This window comes from Nothoprocta perdicaria, unplaced genomic scaffold (assembly GCF_003342845.1).
Source record: "Nothoprocta perdicaria isolate Ctin4 unplaced genomic scaffold, notPer1 scaffold_19, whole genome shotgun sequence".
In the NCBI taxonomy this organism is placed as follows: Eukaryota; Metazoa; Chordata; class Aves; order Tinamiformes; family Tinamidae; genus Nothoprocta; species Nothoprocta perdicaria.
Genome location: NW_020455093.1, coordinates 4719473 through 4737031, shown reverse-complemented (window position 1 = coordinate 4737031; position 17559 = coordinate 4719473).

The window sequence follows — 17559 nt, the reverse complement described above, 5'->3', positions numbered from 1 at the left end:
TATGATATGCAATGTATGTTTTCCTTTTAAAAAGAAAATTAGCTCTGCAATTTTCCCATAGAGGGATGTGGGAAATAGGTTTCCTTTGGCTAATACATACTGGCTAATACATCTGAGTCTGGTAAAGTATATCCTGCTGCTACAAAATTATAAGCACATCATGCATAACTAAATATGAAGGAAAATATATTAAAATAGCAAAGAAATCATACATGTTMTGATTGAAGAGCACTGAATAATGTGTATTGTATATAGAATCATAGAATCATAGAATGTTTAAGGTTGGAAGGGACCTCAGAGGTCTTCGAGTCCAACCCCCCTGCTCACRCAGGGTCACCTAGAGCACGTGGCACAGGGCTGCATCCAAGCGGGTTTTAAAGATCTCCAAAGAAGGAGACTCCACAACCTCTCTGGGCAGCCTGTTCCAGTGCTTTGTCACCCTCACAGTGAAGAAATGCTTCCTTAAGTTCCTGTGGAACTTCCGATGCTTCAGTTTGAAGCCATTTCCTCTAGTCCTATCCCTGCCCACCACTGAAAAGAGGCCAGCCCCCTCCTCCTCACTGCCTCCTTGAGGTATTTATAGACACTGATCAGGTCCCCCCTCAGCCTTCTCTTCTCCAGGCTGAACAGGCCCAGCTCCCTCAGCGTTTGCTCATAGGGCAGATGTTCCAGGCCCCTGATAATCCTGGTAGCCCTGCACTGGACCCTCTCCAGCAGCTACACATCCCCCTTGTACTGGGGAGCCCACAACTGGACACAGGACTCCAGATGTGGCCTTACCAGGGCTGTGTATAGGGGGACGATCACCTCTCTCGACCTGCTGCAGATGCTTTTCTTAATGCACCCCAGGATCCCGTTGGCCTTCTTGGCCACCAGGGCACACTGCTGCCTCATGGTCATCTTGTCATCCACCATGACACCAAGTTCCCTCTCTGCGGGGCTGCTCTCCAGCAGGTCCACCCCTAATCTGTACTGGTGTCCAGGGTTATTCCTCCCCAAGCRCAGCACCCTGCACTTGCCCTTATTGAACTTCATATGTACAGTTTCTTTTAAATTGCTTTATCATTTAAATAGACAAAAATATGAGTGAAAACCAGTTTTATCTTCACAAACATCTGACATTTTGTTGGTTTAGCAATATTTCTGTATAAATAATAGAGGCTTTAGCATTAATTCTGTTGAAGATAGGGACTACAATAATTCCAAATCCATAGATGTCCCTGCCTCATTATCCTCCCAGCACTAAATGGTACATTGAAATTTTTAGTGACGTATTCAGCTTTTCTTTTGTAACAAGGAAAAATTGGGAAATTTGTGAGATGAAGGATGGCAAGTACAAGGTGTGATGCAAGCTAGMAAATGAAAGAAAAGGTGACAAATTTCTGGGGTTGTGCAGCTAATTCAGTAGCATATTTGAAATATTATGTGCATGGCCTGTCCCTAGAGCTTCTCTCAAGCTGTGTATTTGTAAATCCTCAAGTATAGAGGGGGTTAACTTATTTCTTCAACACAACTGCAGCATATATCTCAAAACAATAATCTCGTTGTAATGAGCAGCTGTTTCAGTTGATAATAAGGATTCTGAAATTACACATGCGTGACTCGTGAGGTGAATGAAAAAAACATATGAAGGAAAGAGAGGATTATATAGTAGGTGTTGCCAAACATACTACAAAGCACAATATCACAGTATTTGTTGGTGAATGACCACCAACCTTTTCCAAAATGTCAAGCGCTGATTGAAAAAAACTAATTTCATCTTCTTTAATTACATACATGCAAATCACTATTTTCATTTCCCCAGTTTACTTGGCTATTTGCTTCCAGTGTGACATTTCTTGTTGTGAGCATGGAAAGCCATGTGTTCTCTCTGACCTCATGCTTGAAGATAGATAGTTTGAGCTATTTCCTTGACCCTCCCCCTCAACTCTGGGGGTAACATCTCATTATCTCAGTGCATAAAACTGATTATTAAGTAGTCTTTGATGAAGCAAACAGGCTTCCACTTGTCCTTTTGAATTATCTCAATATCATTAATTGTTAAACTGACAACGAGGTCATTCAATTAGAGTATTCTCTATACTGTCTGTGGTTAAGGTCATGTTGATGTTGTCATCCAGAGCAGAATGGGTTAAATTATCAGTGTGCTGTTGCTGCTGTGATCCTAATGTAAATGAACATTTGGTGTGTTGTTTTTTTGTTTGGTTTTTTTTTTTCCCTTAGCTGCTGGTTACTACATTATTAGCATATTTGATGTATTTTGCAGTTCAGTTAATAAGCAGTTTTGAAGGCAAAAGATTGATGTTTTAGAAGAAGGTTTATAGACCATTCTCTCTTGTAGCAATATCTGGAACACGTCTGTGTTCTCTTATGAGTAACTGACTTTGCTTTTAGGCCATATGCACCACTGACAAAGCCTAATCTGTGTTCCTGTCTGCTGCCTAGGTGTTTTATAACTAGATTTTGGTCATCCAGTGAATTCCACATATCCTTTTTTTTTTCTTTTCTCTTTCTCTACTTTCTGCTAAAACTAAATTCTACCGTGATATTAAAGTTTATTAAAGCATTTTGCATAGTTTCAAATGCATTAAAGTTATCTGAATACCACTTCTTAATGTGTTCAGAGCCCTGAAGTGCATTCAAGTAATTTTGGTAAGAACTGTAATAAAATATCAAGGGGAAAATTATGTACATGGACTAGAGCCTCAGGAAACACAAACTGCTGTCTTCCTACTAGAATGAATGTATAGAATGTTATGGAAAGCAGATCTGTGTGATGTTCTATTATAAAATGTGCAATAAGCAAAGAAATGCAGCTGATACTAATGCAAATACAGGGAATGAGAWCTGCAGCTGATGGGAACTCAGATGGGAATTCTCTTGCTTCCTCAACTACTGGGCTTTCATACTTCAGCACAACACACTGCACTTTAGAGAGGTGTTCCTGTATTTGTCACAGGTGATGGTGGCAGCCAACAAGAGGGAAGGGAGTTGCTATGAGAGAATTGCTCTGTGACAGAAGGTGCCCCAGACCCGGGCTGCCAAGGAGTCCTTCCACTGCACCCCATTGCACTTCCATCTCCACCCCCCTTTCCTTGCCTGAGTTAGGAGCTCATCTGAGAAATTTAAACCTACTGTTTAGAAAAAAAAATAATAATTTTAGATCAAAAACTGCTATTCTYCTGGCTATTAAACTATAGGTGGTAGCACTGCTGCAGTGCTTGGTGTCCTCAATGGATTCCAATCCAGATCTGTATTTGAAACCTATTCCTTTGTCTGAGTAATGTCCCAGGTAATGTCATCAATAGAGCTAACATTAGAGCTGGCTAAATGATGGCAGTGCCATTTGTTCTTGCCTTAAGAGGTTTCAAAATCTGCTTTAAGAAATAAAATTCTTCAGATAGCTCTGTAAAAATATTGTTATGTTGAGAGAGCTCATCTTCAGGTTTTTCAAAACCAATCCCTCCTCTTCTCTCCCTCTTACCTTGACCTGTCTCTGCCTTTTCAGAAATAATCAGGAAATAGTGGTTCTTATTAAAATTTTTCAGGTGAAAAAAACATTGAAACTGTTATGTCTGTGCAAAATATTTTGGCTTTATCAGAGCAAAGTATTTTGACAGAATGACATTTTGTCTAAACTGTTTCAATCAGCTCAGTAGTAAGTTTTCCACAGACAAGAGGGTATATCCTTTTTTTTTTTTATTTTATTTTATTTTATTTTATTTTATTTTATTTTATTTTATTTTATTTTATTTTATTTATTTTTTTGCCAATCTGGTTGGAATACTACATGCATTTTGCCAAGCCTCTCAACAAATAATATTTTTGTTAAAATGTTTAGTACATCTGTCAGACTTGGGACAAAACCAGGTTTCCCACCCTGAACCTTTCAAGCAGAACCTTTTGTAGAGGACAAAATTCTGAATCTACCTTAAAGCATAAAGGATCCTCAGGGCATTGGAAGCTAATGTGCTGCTTTAATGCAAACATCTCTTGTGAGGGCTTTTGGTCCTTGTATGCTCTGAACAGCAGGAGGAAGAATACATGAATACAAATGAGCTTCACAGCAGTGTTCAGAAAATGGAGCTATAAGAGTTAATGAGATGGTGTCTTGCTGCCGGACGTCTGCATGTTAAAAATCCTGATGGTTTTATCTAGCAGCAYGTTTGAAAACCTGAGTAAAGCTTGTGACTGTGGAGCACCAGTCRCTACAGAATGGTGTCTCAGGCAAAGAGCTTTTAATATATCTTTGATACAGGCAAAGAGCTTAACAAAAATCTAGTCTAGTCTAATAAGAAGAAAGTCTAGTAAAGAAGAAAAAGAATGGATTTCAAGCAATGTTTGGCTTTGAAGTAACCTGTGGCACCAAGTAATTCTTAATAGCATCTTATAGTAGACTGAACATGGTTCAGGCATATACTAGCTGTGTGACTTTAAGATTCATTTGGTAGCAGCAGAATAACAGAATCACAGAATCACAGACTGGTTGAGGTTGGAAGGGACCTCTAGAGATCATCTGGTCCAACCTCACCCTGCTTAAGCAGGGGCACTTAGAGTACGTGGCACAGGGTGACATCCAGCCAGCTTTGGAAGATCTCCAAATCATGCTTTACCCTTACCCTACTCCCCTTCAGTAGATATTCAGGGGCGTACATGGCAAGGTCACTTACAATTTGACTTTTGTGTGACATTAAAGAATCTATGAGATTCTGCTAATATTGTCACTTGTAACCTGCCTTTTTAACCTCCATTTATGCTCAGTGATACTCCCCAAATTTATCCTCAGTCTACTCCTGATGTTTAGCCTCAGTCCTACTCCCGGTGTGTACGCTCAGTGGTACACCCCTAGTTTACTCTCAGAACTACTCCCAATATTTACCCTCCGGCCTACTCTGGATGTTTACTCTCAGTCCTACTCCTGATGTTTACCCTCTGTGGTATACTCTCTTTACCTTCAGTCGTACTCCCGGTGTTTACCCTTGGGATTACTCCAAATGTTTACCTTCAGTTTACCTTCAGAACTAGTCCYGATGTTTACCCTCAGTCATACTCCCAATATTTACCCTCAGGCCTACTTTGARTTCTTACACCCGGTGTTACACTCCCTGTTTACCCTCAGACCTACACCCAATATTTACCCTCCAGCCTACTCCAGATGTATACTTTCAGTGATACTGCCAGTGTTTACCCTCAGGCCCACTCCCRCTGTTTACCCTCAGGCCTACTCACAATGTTTTCCCTCTGTCATACTCCCGATGTTTACCCTCATTGATACACCCCATTTTAATCTCAGTCCTACTCCCGATGTTTTCTCTCAGGGCTACTCTGGATCTTTACTCTCAGACCTACTCCCAATGTTTACCCTCAGTGGTACTTCTCTGTTTACTCTCAGTTGTATTCCCGATGCTTTCCTCAGGCTTCCTACAATGTTTAAACTTAGTCGTACTCCCGTTGTTTACACTCAGTAGTACTCCCAATGTTTACCCTCAGTGGTACTTCTCTGTTTACTCTCAGTTGTATTCCCGATGCTTTCCTCAGGCTTCCTACAATGTTTAAACTTAGTCGTACTCCCGTTGTTTACACTCAGTAGTACTCCCAATGTTTACCCGCAGCCTAATGTTTGCCTTCAGACCTACTCCCGATGTTTACAATGAGTGGTACACTGCCTGTTTACACTAAGTTGTAATGCCTCTGTTTACTTTTCCTACTACTCCTAATGTTTACCCTCAGGCTTACTCCTGATATTTATCCTTAAGCATACTCTGAATGTTTACCCTCAGACGTACTCCTGATGTTTACTCTGAAGCATACTCCTGATGTTTACTCTCAGGCCTRMTCCCGATATTTACCCTCAGACCTATTCCAGATGTTTACGTTCAGTGCTACTTCCGTGTTTATCCTCTAGTGTACTCCCAATATTTAACCTCAGTCCTACTCCTGATGTTGAACCTCAGGACTACTCTGGAAGTTTACACTAATTCCAGTTCCACATTTTTACACAGCATGATACACTCCCTGTTTACCCTCAGACCTACTCCCAATATTTAACCTCACGCATACGCCCACCATTTTCCTTTAGTCATACTCTTGCTGTTTACACTCAGGCCTACTCCCTATGTTTACCTTCAGACGTACTCCCAGTGCTTACCCTCAGTTGTACTCCTGATATTTACCCTCAAGCCTACTCCAGATATTTACTCTCAGTCTTACTCCCAATGTTTACATTCAGTGGTACACCCGTTGTTTACCCACCAACCTAGAACCTTTATGTTCCCTCCGGTCTACATCCAAAGATTACCCTTGTTTGTACTCCTGATGTGTACTCWCATTGGTACAACCCCTGCTTACCCTCAGTCAAACTCTGATGTTTACCCTGAGTTCTACTCCCGATGTCTACCCTCAGACCTACTCCTGATGTTTACCTTCAGTACTACTTCTGTGTTTACCCTCAGACATACTCCCAACTTTTGTTTACATTCAGTCCTAATCTGGATGTTTACCCTCAGTGGTACTTCTGTGTTTACAAACAGGTGTATTGCCAATGTTTACCAACAGTCATACTCACGATATTTTACCTCAGGCCTACTCCCGATGTCTATGTTCAGTTGTACTCCCAGTGTTTAACCTCAGTCATACTCCCAATGTTTACTCTCAGGCCTACTGCGGATGTTTACCCTCAGTCCTACTCCTGATGTTTACACTTAGTCTTATACCCGATGTTTACATTCAGTGGTACACTCCCGGTTTACCCTCAGGCCTAGTCCTGATGTTTACCCTCATATCTACTCCCAATGTTTACCCTCAGTCCCACTCCCAACTTTTTCCCTCAGTTGTATTCTCGATATTTACCCTCAGGCCTACTCTGTGTGTTTACTCTTAGACCTACTCCCAGTGTTTTCTCACAATGGTACCCTCCCTGTTTACCCTCAGACCTACTCCCAATGTTTACCCTCAGTGGTACTTTCATGTTTACCATCAGTCTTACTCCCCATGTTTATACTCCCAATGTTTACCCTCATTCATACTCCAGATGTTTACCGCTAGTGGTATTCCCCCTGTTTAATCTCAGTATTAATACCAATGTTTACCCATACTCCTGATGAGAAGTACCCTCAGTGGTACTTCTATGTTTACCCTCAGTTCTTCTCCCCCTCCTCAACCTCAGTCCTACTCCCATTGTTTACCCTCAGTGGTATTTCTGTGTTTACCCTCAGGCGTACTCCCAATATTTACCCTCAGTGGTACTTCTGTCCTACTCCCCCTGTATAGCCTCAGTCCTCCTCCTGTTTATCCTTAGTGGTACTTCAATGTTTACCTTCAGTCCTGCTCCCRCTGTATACCCTCAGCAGTACATGCTTGTTTTCTCTCTTTCCTACTCATTCATTTTACCCTCAGTCCTACCCAACCTTTTTACCCTCAGTCCAACTCCTGGTGTTTACCCTCAATACTACTCCCAATGTTTACCTTCAGTGTTACTCCCAACTCCCCAATTCACAAGAAAGTTTCTCRTTTATTTTGCTGTTGGCTGTAATGGTGCTACCCTGCTCCGGGAAATCAATTCTTTCAACCAATGATATTTTTTCATATGCTGTATCTTTTTATGCTTGGATCCTAGTAACTACCATGAAAATTTCGTCTCAAGCTCTAGAATGTCTAGCACAGATCAATCTGTCCTACTGCTTCTATTCTATCCCATTAATTTAAGAATTATCAGGATGTGTTACAGGACAGTTATATGCCTTCTGCACAGTGGGGCAGTTCTCTACATTCTCTTCCTTGGTGTGTGTTAGCAGGATGCACAAGGGCAGAGAGATGCCCCTTTTAACCTATAAGAACAATCTGATCTTCTAAACATTATTTTAAAAGCCTAGGGCCTGTTACTAGCATCAGTGTGAAGATCAGTTTATCACAGAGCTCATTCATTCATATTCAGTGATTATCACCCAGCTGGTGCATTTTTCACTCTTGGTATTTGAGAATTAATAAATTTACCATGTGACAATTGTAACCTCATCTTTAATGAAATTAAATTCCCTGGCAGGAAATGATGAGCAGAGTTTTGACAGGAGTGACAAGATTTCACTCATATGTGTGAGTTCTCCACCAGGAGATAGCCAAGAGCTGCAGTCTTGCAGTTTTTTCCTGTGTCTTTGCCTCTCTRTGTTTTGCTTGTTTATGTTACCAAAGACAGCCTGATTCTTTAWTAGGATTCAGAAATCAAGCAGTGAGGTGGGTGGCTTCAATGCAGGTGCTAAGATGCATTGAAGGCTAAGGGCTAAGATGTATTTAGTGGAGAATACCAATATCTGGAGATTAATGTCGAACATCTATTGAAGTTTAAATTCCTATATTGGGTTATTTCTTAAGAGTTTCCCTATGGAGAAAAATCATAAGGGTGTAAGCATCATTCAGTCACAGAAGAAATGATACATTGCAGTTAGTTTCATGATTTAAATATTTTGCTTAGATGAGTTATTTTATCTTCCTAAAGTGATTCAACTTTCAGGACAGAACTGTTTCCCATATATATGCTGATACATTTTGGCTGAAATACCTGAAAGTGATAATTATTTAAAATGTTTTTTTGTGAGTACTCCTGCTTAAAAGTTGATGCCCCTATCTGTCAGGGTCATTAACGGACAAGTGGAAGCAGTAAACTGCTGATGGAACCAGACTGAAACRGATCATGAAGGAGGAACCAGCCCAAGAAGCAAACAAGAAACGAAACCAAGAAGGAAACAAAAAATGAAACTGTGAGGATTGGCCAAGTCACATAAGGCTGGTGATTGGGTGCTAGCCCCGAAAACAATGGCAAGATAGGGATGAGAGGAGAGAGTGTCAAATCATGATTGGACTAATGACGGGTCGGGGACGTGGTCCGGTCGAGTGTAATGGGATGAAAGAAAAGATCTTTCGACAGTAAAATTGGCTATTTGTCCACCCTGCAAATAGTCCCATGCATTTCATTGAGGCAACCGTCACCACAAATGGCACCCCAGATAGGACAGCTCTTTTAAGTGACCCAAAGGTGGTGATGGCGCACAGCAGAGCCTGGGGAAGGATCTCAGCCGAAAACGGAAGCTCTCACACGGATAAAGGCAAGTAAACGGATTTGAGCTGCACTGCTGTGAACTATGGGAAGCAGCATTACCAAGGAGCAGGAAAGGGTCCTCCAGGTTTTCCGGCATATTATTGATAAAGTGGACAAAAAAGGGGAAATCACTGAAGATCAGCTGAAAGATCTTCTCAAATCGGGGGTGGAAAAATGTAATGCTCTGAGTACAGCCATGGTTTATGATTTTAAAGTCTGAGATGGACTAGGAGTAGTATTGTGGGACTGGGCAACCCGAGGTGACGCAAGGGCTAAAAGCTTGCTGGAACCCTGGCACACGGCTTATGAAGCGCTACATAAATATATGGGAAAGGGAGAAAAACCCATACCATCAGCCCCTGAGTTGACCCTTCGCTGGTATGGCTGTGGAGTCACCCTACCCGTGAAGGGAAGGCAGATTTACGCCAGACCCCGATCTCTACCCAAAAGGATCATTCATGTACCCCCTGGATGAAGGAAAAGAGCAGGAGGTGCAAGCTCATCTTTTGAGTATGAAAAGGGAGGCGGAGAAAGGGAGACCAGGAGGCACTTAAGGCATACCTAGTCAGCATACCTAGTACAGCAGGGACCCGACGGGCAACYGAGGCATGTGCCGACAGATTATGTATTCCTGAAGGACCTAAAAAAGCCAGTAATGGACTATGGTCTCTGGTCACCTTACATGCAGCAATTGTTAAGAGGGACTGCTACAGACAATTGGTAGGCGCCTGGTGATTTTAAATTAGCTTTTTGCATAATCCTGACACCAATGCAGATGTCTGTGATGATGCAAGAGGCCAAGGAGCTTGCAAACTTGAAAGCACTAGACAATCTGCATGATCCGGAGCTACACAGGTTTAATGAAACAGCAATACTAGGGGAAGGGGCGTTCTCGGCCCCAGTGGTGCAAGCAAGGTTTGTACCTGATGCATTACAACAGGTCCGAGAGGTATTCCTCSAGGCTCTTCAAGTGGTACCAGAGGAGGGAAAACACAGTTTAGCTCCTTTCTCCAAGATCACACAGGGAGCCAAAGAATTGTTCCTTGACTTTCTGGAGCATCTGAAGGCGGCTGTAGATAAGCAAATTTTCGAACAATTAGCAGAGAAGAATGCAAATAAGGAACGCAGGGCGATCATACATGGAGTGAGAACATGAATAGGAGGAGCCCCAACCATAGCAGATATGGTCAAAGCGTGTGATCAATGGACACCCAAGGATCCAATGGAAACAGTTGCGAACGCATTCTCAGCACTGACCCTAGATAAACAGCGACAAACAAAAGGGGCTTGTTTTTTTGTGCGGGAAAGTTGGCCATTTCAAAAGAGAATGTCCAGAGCGTAGGGGCGCCAGAGGTAAAGCTGCTCCTGTGTCCAGAGTATGTCCGAGATGCCACAAAGGAAGACATTATGCGAGCCAGTGTCACTCTGCATTTGATGCGAAGGGGCGTCCTTTGTYGGGAAACCGCAAAGGGAGCGCGAAACGTGCACGCGTGCAGACACAAGTCATGCAGGTGCAAAGCCAAGAACCTCTGGAGGTGGAACGGCTCTCTTGGAAGTGGCCCTCTCCTCCACAGAGACAGTAGATTGGCAAGAAACAAAGGACACAAGAATGATTAGGTTAAAATCACCAGGTAAAGAGAAAGGGGAAAGTATCTTAATGGAGCACCATTTTCAGAGGTCGTGCTATTGCCGCAAATATCCCAAGGTGAAGGTATAAAAGTTGCAGTAGCACCGTTTGCGGCTGGAACTTGCATTCGGGAAGGTGACTTGATKGCCCAAGTGTTTTGGACAACCAGCCCTTAAGGCAGCACAGCCTAAATGGACTGCTACCATCCATGGACCCCGAGGGCAGGTAGTGTCCATCGAGGGACTTTTGGACAGCAGTGCAGATGTYTCGATCATAGTGCACGCATGCTGGCTGCCCAACTGTGAACTAAAATACAATGTGGGGAGCATTTCTGGGGTTGGTGGTCGAGTACTACCTAAGAKCAGCACTGGGTACATGAGTGTGATCGGGCCGGAAGGGCATATGGCGCAAGCACATCCCTACATTTTGCCCTTCCCTATTACCCTGTGGGGGCATGACATCCTCACCCAATGGGGAGGCAGTCTATCTGTTATGTAGGGGCTGCTGATGCACAGYTGACTCCGGCCCTCACCTGGAAAACGGATCGACTGATGTGGGTGGATCAGTGACCCCTAACCCAGGAGAAGCTGTAAGCCCTCTGGGAGTTAGTCTCGGAGCAGTTGAGACAGGGCCATTTACGGCCGTCCACCAGTCCCTGGAATACCCCGGTGTTCGTTATTAAAAAGAAGAGTGGCAAATGGTGACTGATCCATGATTTACGCCAAGTTAATTTGGTAATGGAAGACATGGGAGCTCTACAACCTGGACTACTGATGCCGACAGTGATACCGGAAGGCTGGAATATTTGCATAATCAATCTGAAAGACTGTTTTTACACTATTCCTCTCAATCTGCAAGACACTGAACATTTAGCATTTTCTGTTCCAAATATTAATGCCCAAGCACCAATGGAGCACTATGAATGGACAGTTTTACCCCAGTGGATGAAGAACAGTCTGACACTATGTCAGTGGTGTGTAGCAACGGCTTTGGCCTAAGTGAGGCAGTAATGCCCAAAGACTATTATATATCATTACATGGACAACATCCTTGTGGCRGCAAAAGAGGAACAGGATTTGGATGCCGCTATGCAAGTACTGGAGATTTGTGTCAGCAAGGTAGGCTTGGTAATAGCACCTGAGAAAATACAAAACATGACACCATGGCAATACCTGGGATGACAGATTACTAAAACAGAGATAAGACCACAGAATGTTGTTTTAAATGCAGAAGTTAAAAACTTAAACGATTTGCAGAGACTATTGAGCACGATTAATTGGCTGAGGAAGCTATTGGGAATCAGCACAGAAACATTACATCTATTATTTGAGTTTTTGAAAGGAGACCCGGACCCAGGCTCACCAAGATCCCTCAATCCTGCTGCGCTAGTGGTCTTAAGAGAAATCGACTCTAATAAACTGCTGATGGAACCAGATTGAAATGGATCATGAAGGAGGAACCAGCCCAAGAAGCAAACAAGAAGTGAAACCAAGAAGGAAACAAAAAACGAAACTGTGAGGATTGGCCAACATACATAAGGCTGGTGATCGGATGCCAGCCCCGGAGACAATGGCAAGATAGGGATGAGAGGAGAGAGTGTCAAATCATGATTGGACTAATGTTGGGTCAGGGGCGTGGTCTGGCCGAGTGTAATGGGATAAAAGAAAAGATCTTTCGACAGTAAAATTGGCTATTTGTCCACCCTGCAAATAGTCCCCTGCATTTCCTTGGGGCAGCCATTGCCACACCTATCCAACAAAGTAGCTGTCTCTATGCAGTTGTGACTAATGCATTATTTGGAAAATTTTATTTTAAGTAATTTGAGTGATGCTAAGTACAGCTTTATTACTGAATTAGAGATAACATCCAAAGCTTTCAATATTGAATGTTTCTTTCTAGATAAACAGAAAGTTTCTTATTTGTAATTCGAGTTTGAAAGAAAAAAAAAATGAAAAATGTTATGAACTTTGAATAGCCTGTTACATAGCAATTCTCTCAGGTTAAAAAAAAAAAAAAAAACATTTTGGGAGAAAAGGAAGAGAGGTTTTTTTTTTTTTTTTTTTTTTTTAAAGTTTGTCCTTCTAAGTAAAGAGCCAGCAACTCTTACAACATGCTGACAGACAAAGCCAGCAACAGCAGGGAAGGTTGCTCAGCCAAACATCACTGTCCAAATTCAACAAACACAAGAGGAGTAAGATCAAATTTTAGTGTCTGAGGTTAGAGTCTTGTAGAGTAGCATGGTTTTTTAAGAATAAACTCTCCACCATTATGATATTTTCTTGCTAAACTTCTGTTCTTTGTTTTTGAAGCCAGATGTTAAAACGATGCAGGAGCCAGAGAACTGCTATAGCAATGAGGCCCAAAGATAGCTGCAAACAGTCAGCTGCTTACATGTGGACATTATTAGCATTTAAGGTATCCTAGAGCCTTAGAGTGCCGGTGCAGAAGAAGGCATGGCTCTTGTAGATCCTGCATTGCATCAGTCATTTAAACACCTTGATGCTTCCCAAAAGGTCCTAAACAGCTATGTAAAAGCTACAGGATAAAGTCAGAACTTCCACTTCAAATGATTTTGAAAATTCTATAGCAAGGAGTGACAGAGGATTTTAGTAGCATGTAGGATGAAGCACTTAGGTCCCTTCAGAAAACAAATAAACAAACAAAGAAGCTAATTTCCCCACTCCCAATAGTTTTTCCAAAAGGCAAGACCCTACTCTGAATTCTACTGAGCAAGTTTCATCSCTCTCTAATTATGTCACCTATGTAATTTGAACAGCTCAGATACGCCTTTTAGTCAGCGGAGATAAACAGACAATTTTACCTGACTTTTTTTTTATATATATGTTTTAGGATGAAACAAGTTGTACTATAATGGAACCTCTTTCTTTTCACTTACTGTAAGCAGAATGTAAACAAACATCTCACGTCTGGAAGTCTGTGAAAATGTTTCCGTTCGGTTAGATGTCTTGCACCTCCACTATTGAAAGTAAGTGAATATCTCAGCTCAGAATCGTTGTTTTGTTTCTGAAATGAAAGGCAAAATAAATCTGTTCCTTCTCAGACCAGTGGCAAGATTCTTTTTAGGTAAACCTAAGCCCTATACACTTAAGGCCACCAAAGAATATGTTGCAAATGTAGAAGACATTCTTTGCAATTGGAGTTATACAATTAACTTTTTAAAAATTATTTGAATATACATTTTGTGAATAGCAACATTGCCCTGCAGAAGCCAGAACTGACAGGTTATTTTTTTTTTTTTTTTTATTTCTCACTGGCATTCAGATCTCTGCACAGAAGCATTTTATCTTATGAATCTCAGACATTTCAGGTACGAAAGATTCATTCAAAAATTCCTACTGGAATTATATTATTTCCACCTTGCTCTTCAGGTATCCAGCACAGAGAACAATATCAATTTGTCTTCTATACTAGGTAAACATTTGTACTGGTAAATAGCAAGTAGTGACAGAAAATTCATGAACGACTCATGGTTTTAAGGCAATTTATCTAAACTATTCAGCAAGCACTCATTTCAGCTGAGGATTTTTGAGAGCATTTCACAAATGAAATCTTGTCCAAGAAGAGAAAAAGTGGAAAATATTTTTATATCTGATACACAACTGGATTTGGTAAGCTCACAACCTTTGAACTCCGTGAAGCAACACAGATTGAGCAGCTCTACTACTGCCGAAACCAGCAAAATTTTGGGCACATGTGGAATGAGGAAGAAACTTTTGATTTTTCACCCTGATACTTCAACTGAATGTCAGAAGTCGATGATCCTAAATGGATGGTGACCCTGCGTGTGCAGGGGGGTTGGACTCGATGACCTCTGAGGTCCCTTCCAACCTTGGGCTATGATCCAACCTATGATTCTATGATTCTGTGATTCTAAATGCAGTATTTGGTCATAATTTCTTCTTTCTAGTGGTTGTACAGGAGTCTTGTCACATCATCCTTTGTTCACTGCTGGATATTGATTATCACCCAATACTTAGGCACTAAAATTAAATTAAAAATGAAACACTGGGATAAATAGATATGTTATTAGAATAGGATGGAGAGCTACTTGATATCTAAGGAAGCGTTTTTTCACCTTCAACATAGTGTAAATGAAATCACCTTAGGCAGATAATCTGGAGTGCCTGCTCACTGAAGCAAGATGGGATACCTTCCAATATATCATATACAATGTGACTGTGGAAAATAATCATTAAGATAAGGAAAACTGAATTTATTTTTCTTAAAGACATTTTAAACTGGAAAGTAAGGAATAAAATTCAGGTGGACCAGCATCATAAAACATATCTTTCCTCAACCCTCAGACCAAGGAAACCAGTTTTATTGTGTTCTGTGCAAACCAATTGTATTCAGAAAGGAGATACGGCAGTCTTCATCCCAGCTACCTTGAGACATATAAAATCTTTTGAAAGTAGACTTAATAACTCCTAAATCACTTTATGCAATAAAATAAAATAAAATAAAATAAAATAAAATAAAATAAAATAAAATAAAATAAAATAAAATAAATAAAATAAAATAAAATAAAATAAAATAAAATTTAGCCACTTGGGTCTTTGGGTAAAATAGTGTTTGGGTAAAAATGATTTCTGCCTGGGAATTCCTAGTCCCTTGATTACATGAAGATAGCAGAGTCACTTTCCTCAGTCTTTCTTATCCAAATTAGGTGAGATGAATCCCATCACAGAAATATGATGATTTAAATACACAGTTTATGCCAGTCCTTTCTARGAGGTATAGCACAAATAGCAACAAAATGCATTCCAGCTAGAYTGGAATACTTTCAAAAATGATTCTTTTGATGAAAAAAGTTATGGGAATGCAGATTCTATTCATAAAATCAGCAAGAAGTCAATGTTTTCTGCCTCAGCACATTATGATCTAATRGCTAGGCATGGTGAAGAGAATGTGAGGAGAATGTATAAAATTACTGCTCTGGATCTAAATTTGATTCTTTCCCCCATTAAACCAAATTTTAGTAGAACAATACCCATAATGATACTACTTTTTCATGACTATATGTATAACTTCATACCTTTTTCTTTTATTAAAAGAAAGTTTTTAASAAATTTTAACAAAATACACACAAAACAACTTTTTCAGGCTAAGCTAAAATCAAGCTTTTTTGTATGATTTTTTTTGTTTTGTATGATTTTTTTSTTTTGTTTTGTATGATCAGGCTAAGCATTTTTGTATGATTTCTTTTAAATTGTGTCACTGAAAAAGAATCCATGCTTTTTCCAAGGTATGCTTTATTAAAGAAATATGGGCAAGTGTAAAAGACTTCTCCCACTAGTCATTACTGTCACCCATAGTATGGGTATTTCTTAGAAAAGAGCATCACATTTCCCCAACACSAGTACATGCTGGGGAGTGACCTGCTGGAGAGCAGCCCCGCAGAGAGGGAMCTKGGYKTYRTGGTGGATGACAAGATGACCATGAGGCAGCAGTTTGCCCTCATGGCCAAGGAGGCCAACGGGATCCTGGAGTGCATTAAGAAAAGTGTCTCCAGCAGGTCGAGAGAGGTGATCGTCCCCTTATACACAGCCCTGGTAAGGCCACATCTGGAGCAGTGTGTCTAGTTTTGGGCTCCCCAGTACAAGAGGGATGTGGAGCTGCTGGAGAGAGTCCAGTGCAGGAATACAAAGATGATCAGGGGCCTGGAACATCTGCCCTRTGAGSAAAGGCTGAGAGACCTGGGCATGTTCAGCCTGGAGAAGAGRAGGCTGAGGGGGGACCTGATCAGTGTGTATAAATATCTCAAGGGAGGCAGTGAGGAGGAGGGGGCCGGCCTCTTTTCAGTGGTGGTCAGTGATAGGACTAGAGGAAACGGCCACAAACTGAAGCACCAAATATTCCACAGGAACTTAAGGAAACATTTTTTGACAGTGAGGGTGACAGAGCCCTGGAACAGGCTGCCCAGAGAGGTTGTGGAGTCTCCTCCTTTGGAGATCTTCAAAACCCTCTTGGATGCAGYCCTGTGCCACATGCTCTAGGTGACCCTGTGTGTGCATGGATGCTGAAGTAGAYGAWCTCTAAAGGTCCCTTCCAACTTTAAGGATTCTATGATGCTGCGATTCATAACATGCCTTGAGTTAAAACTATCGTAAGTGGAAAGCAAAAGATATGCTAGGCTGGCACTAAATAAATAAATACAGCTATATATGTGTGTTATATATATGTATATATGGTGCAGCAGCAGGAGTAACATGCCCTTTTTGGTGCAGCAAATTATGCTGATAGCACATAAATGATAAACATAGAGCATGTGCTCTTCACACTTCAGAACAGTCATCAAAAGATAGAGATAAGATATTGGTAAGAAAAGTATTAAATTGCAAACAGTCGGACTGCCCGGAGATATTGATGTCAGGTTCTGTCTTTTTATATCATATTCATTTATGACAGGAAGCAGAAGGACTAAATGACCCCTAAAGCGATTCTCTTATTTCAGAAGGATTTATAGAGTGGTCAGCTATGAGAAAGGGATGTGAGAGCTATGAGAAAGGTAACCTGTCTAATGAAACATTACAATGACATCTCTGAGATGAGTCCTGCTTACCTCTCAGCGTGTGAGAAATGCTGGGTCCATCACTTCTCATACTTGTAGGATACTTCCTGTCTCTGATTCCTGAGTCTGAGTGTTTTCTATAAGGAGATGACAAATTTTCTTCGGAAAAAAATAGTTATGACATTTTTTCATTACATATGAGGAATTAATATTTATTACAAAAAATACACTATTTTATTGAAGTATTTCAGGAAAGTTCTCCAATTATCTCAAGTATCAAAAGAGAGTTCTTGGGCAAACCTTACAGAT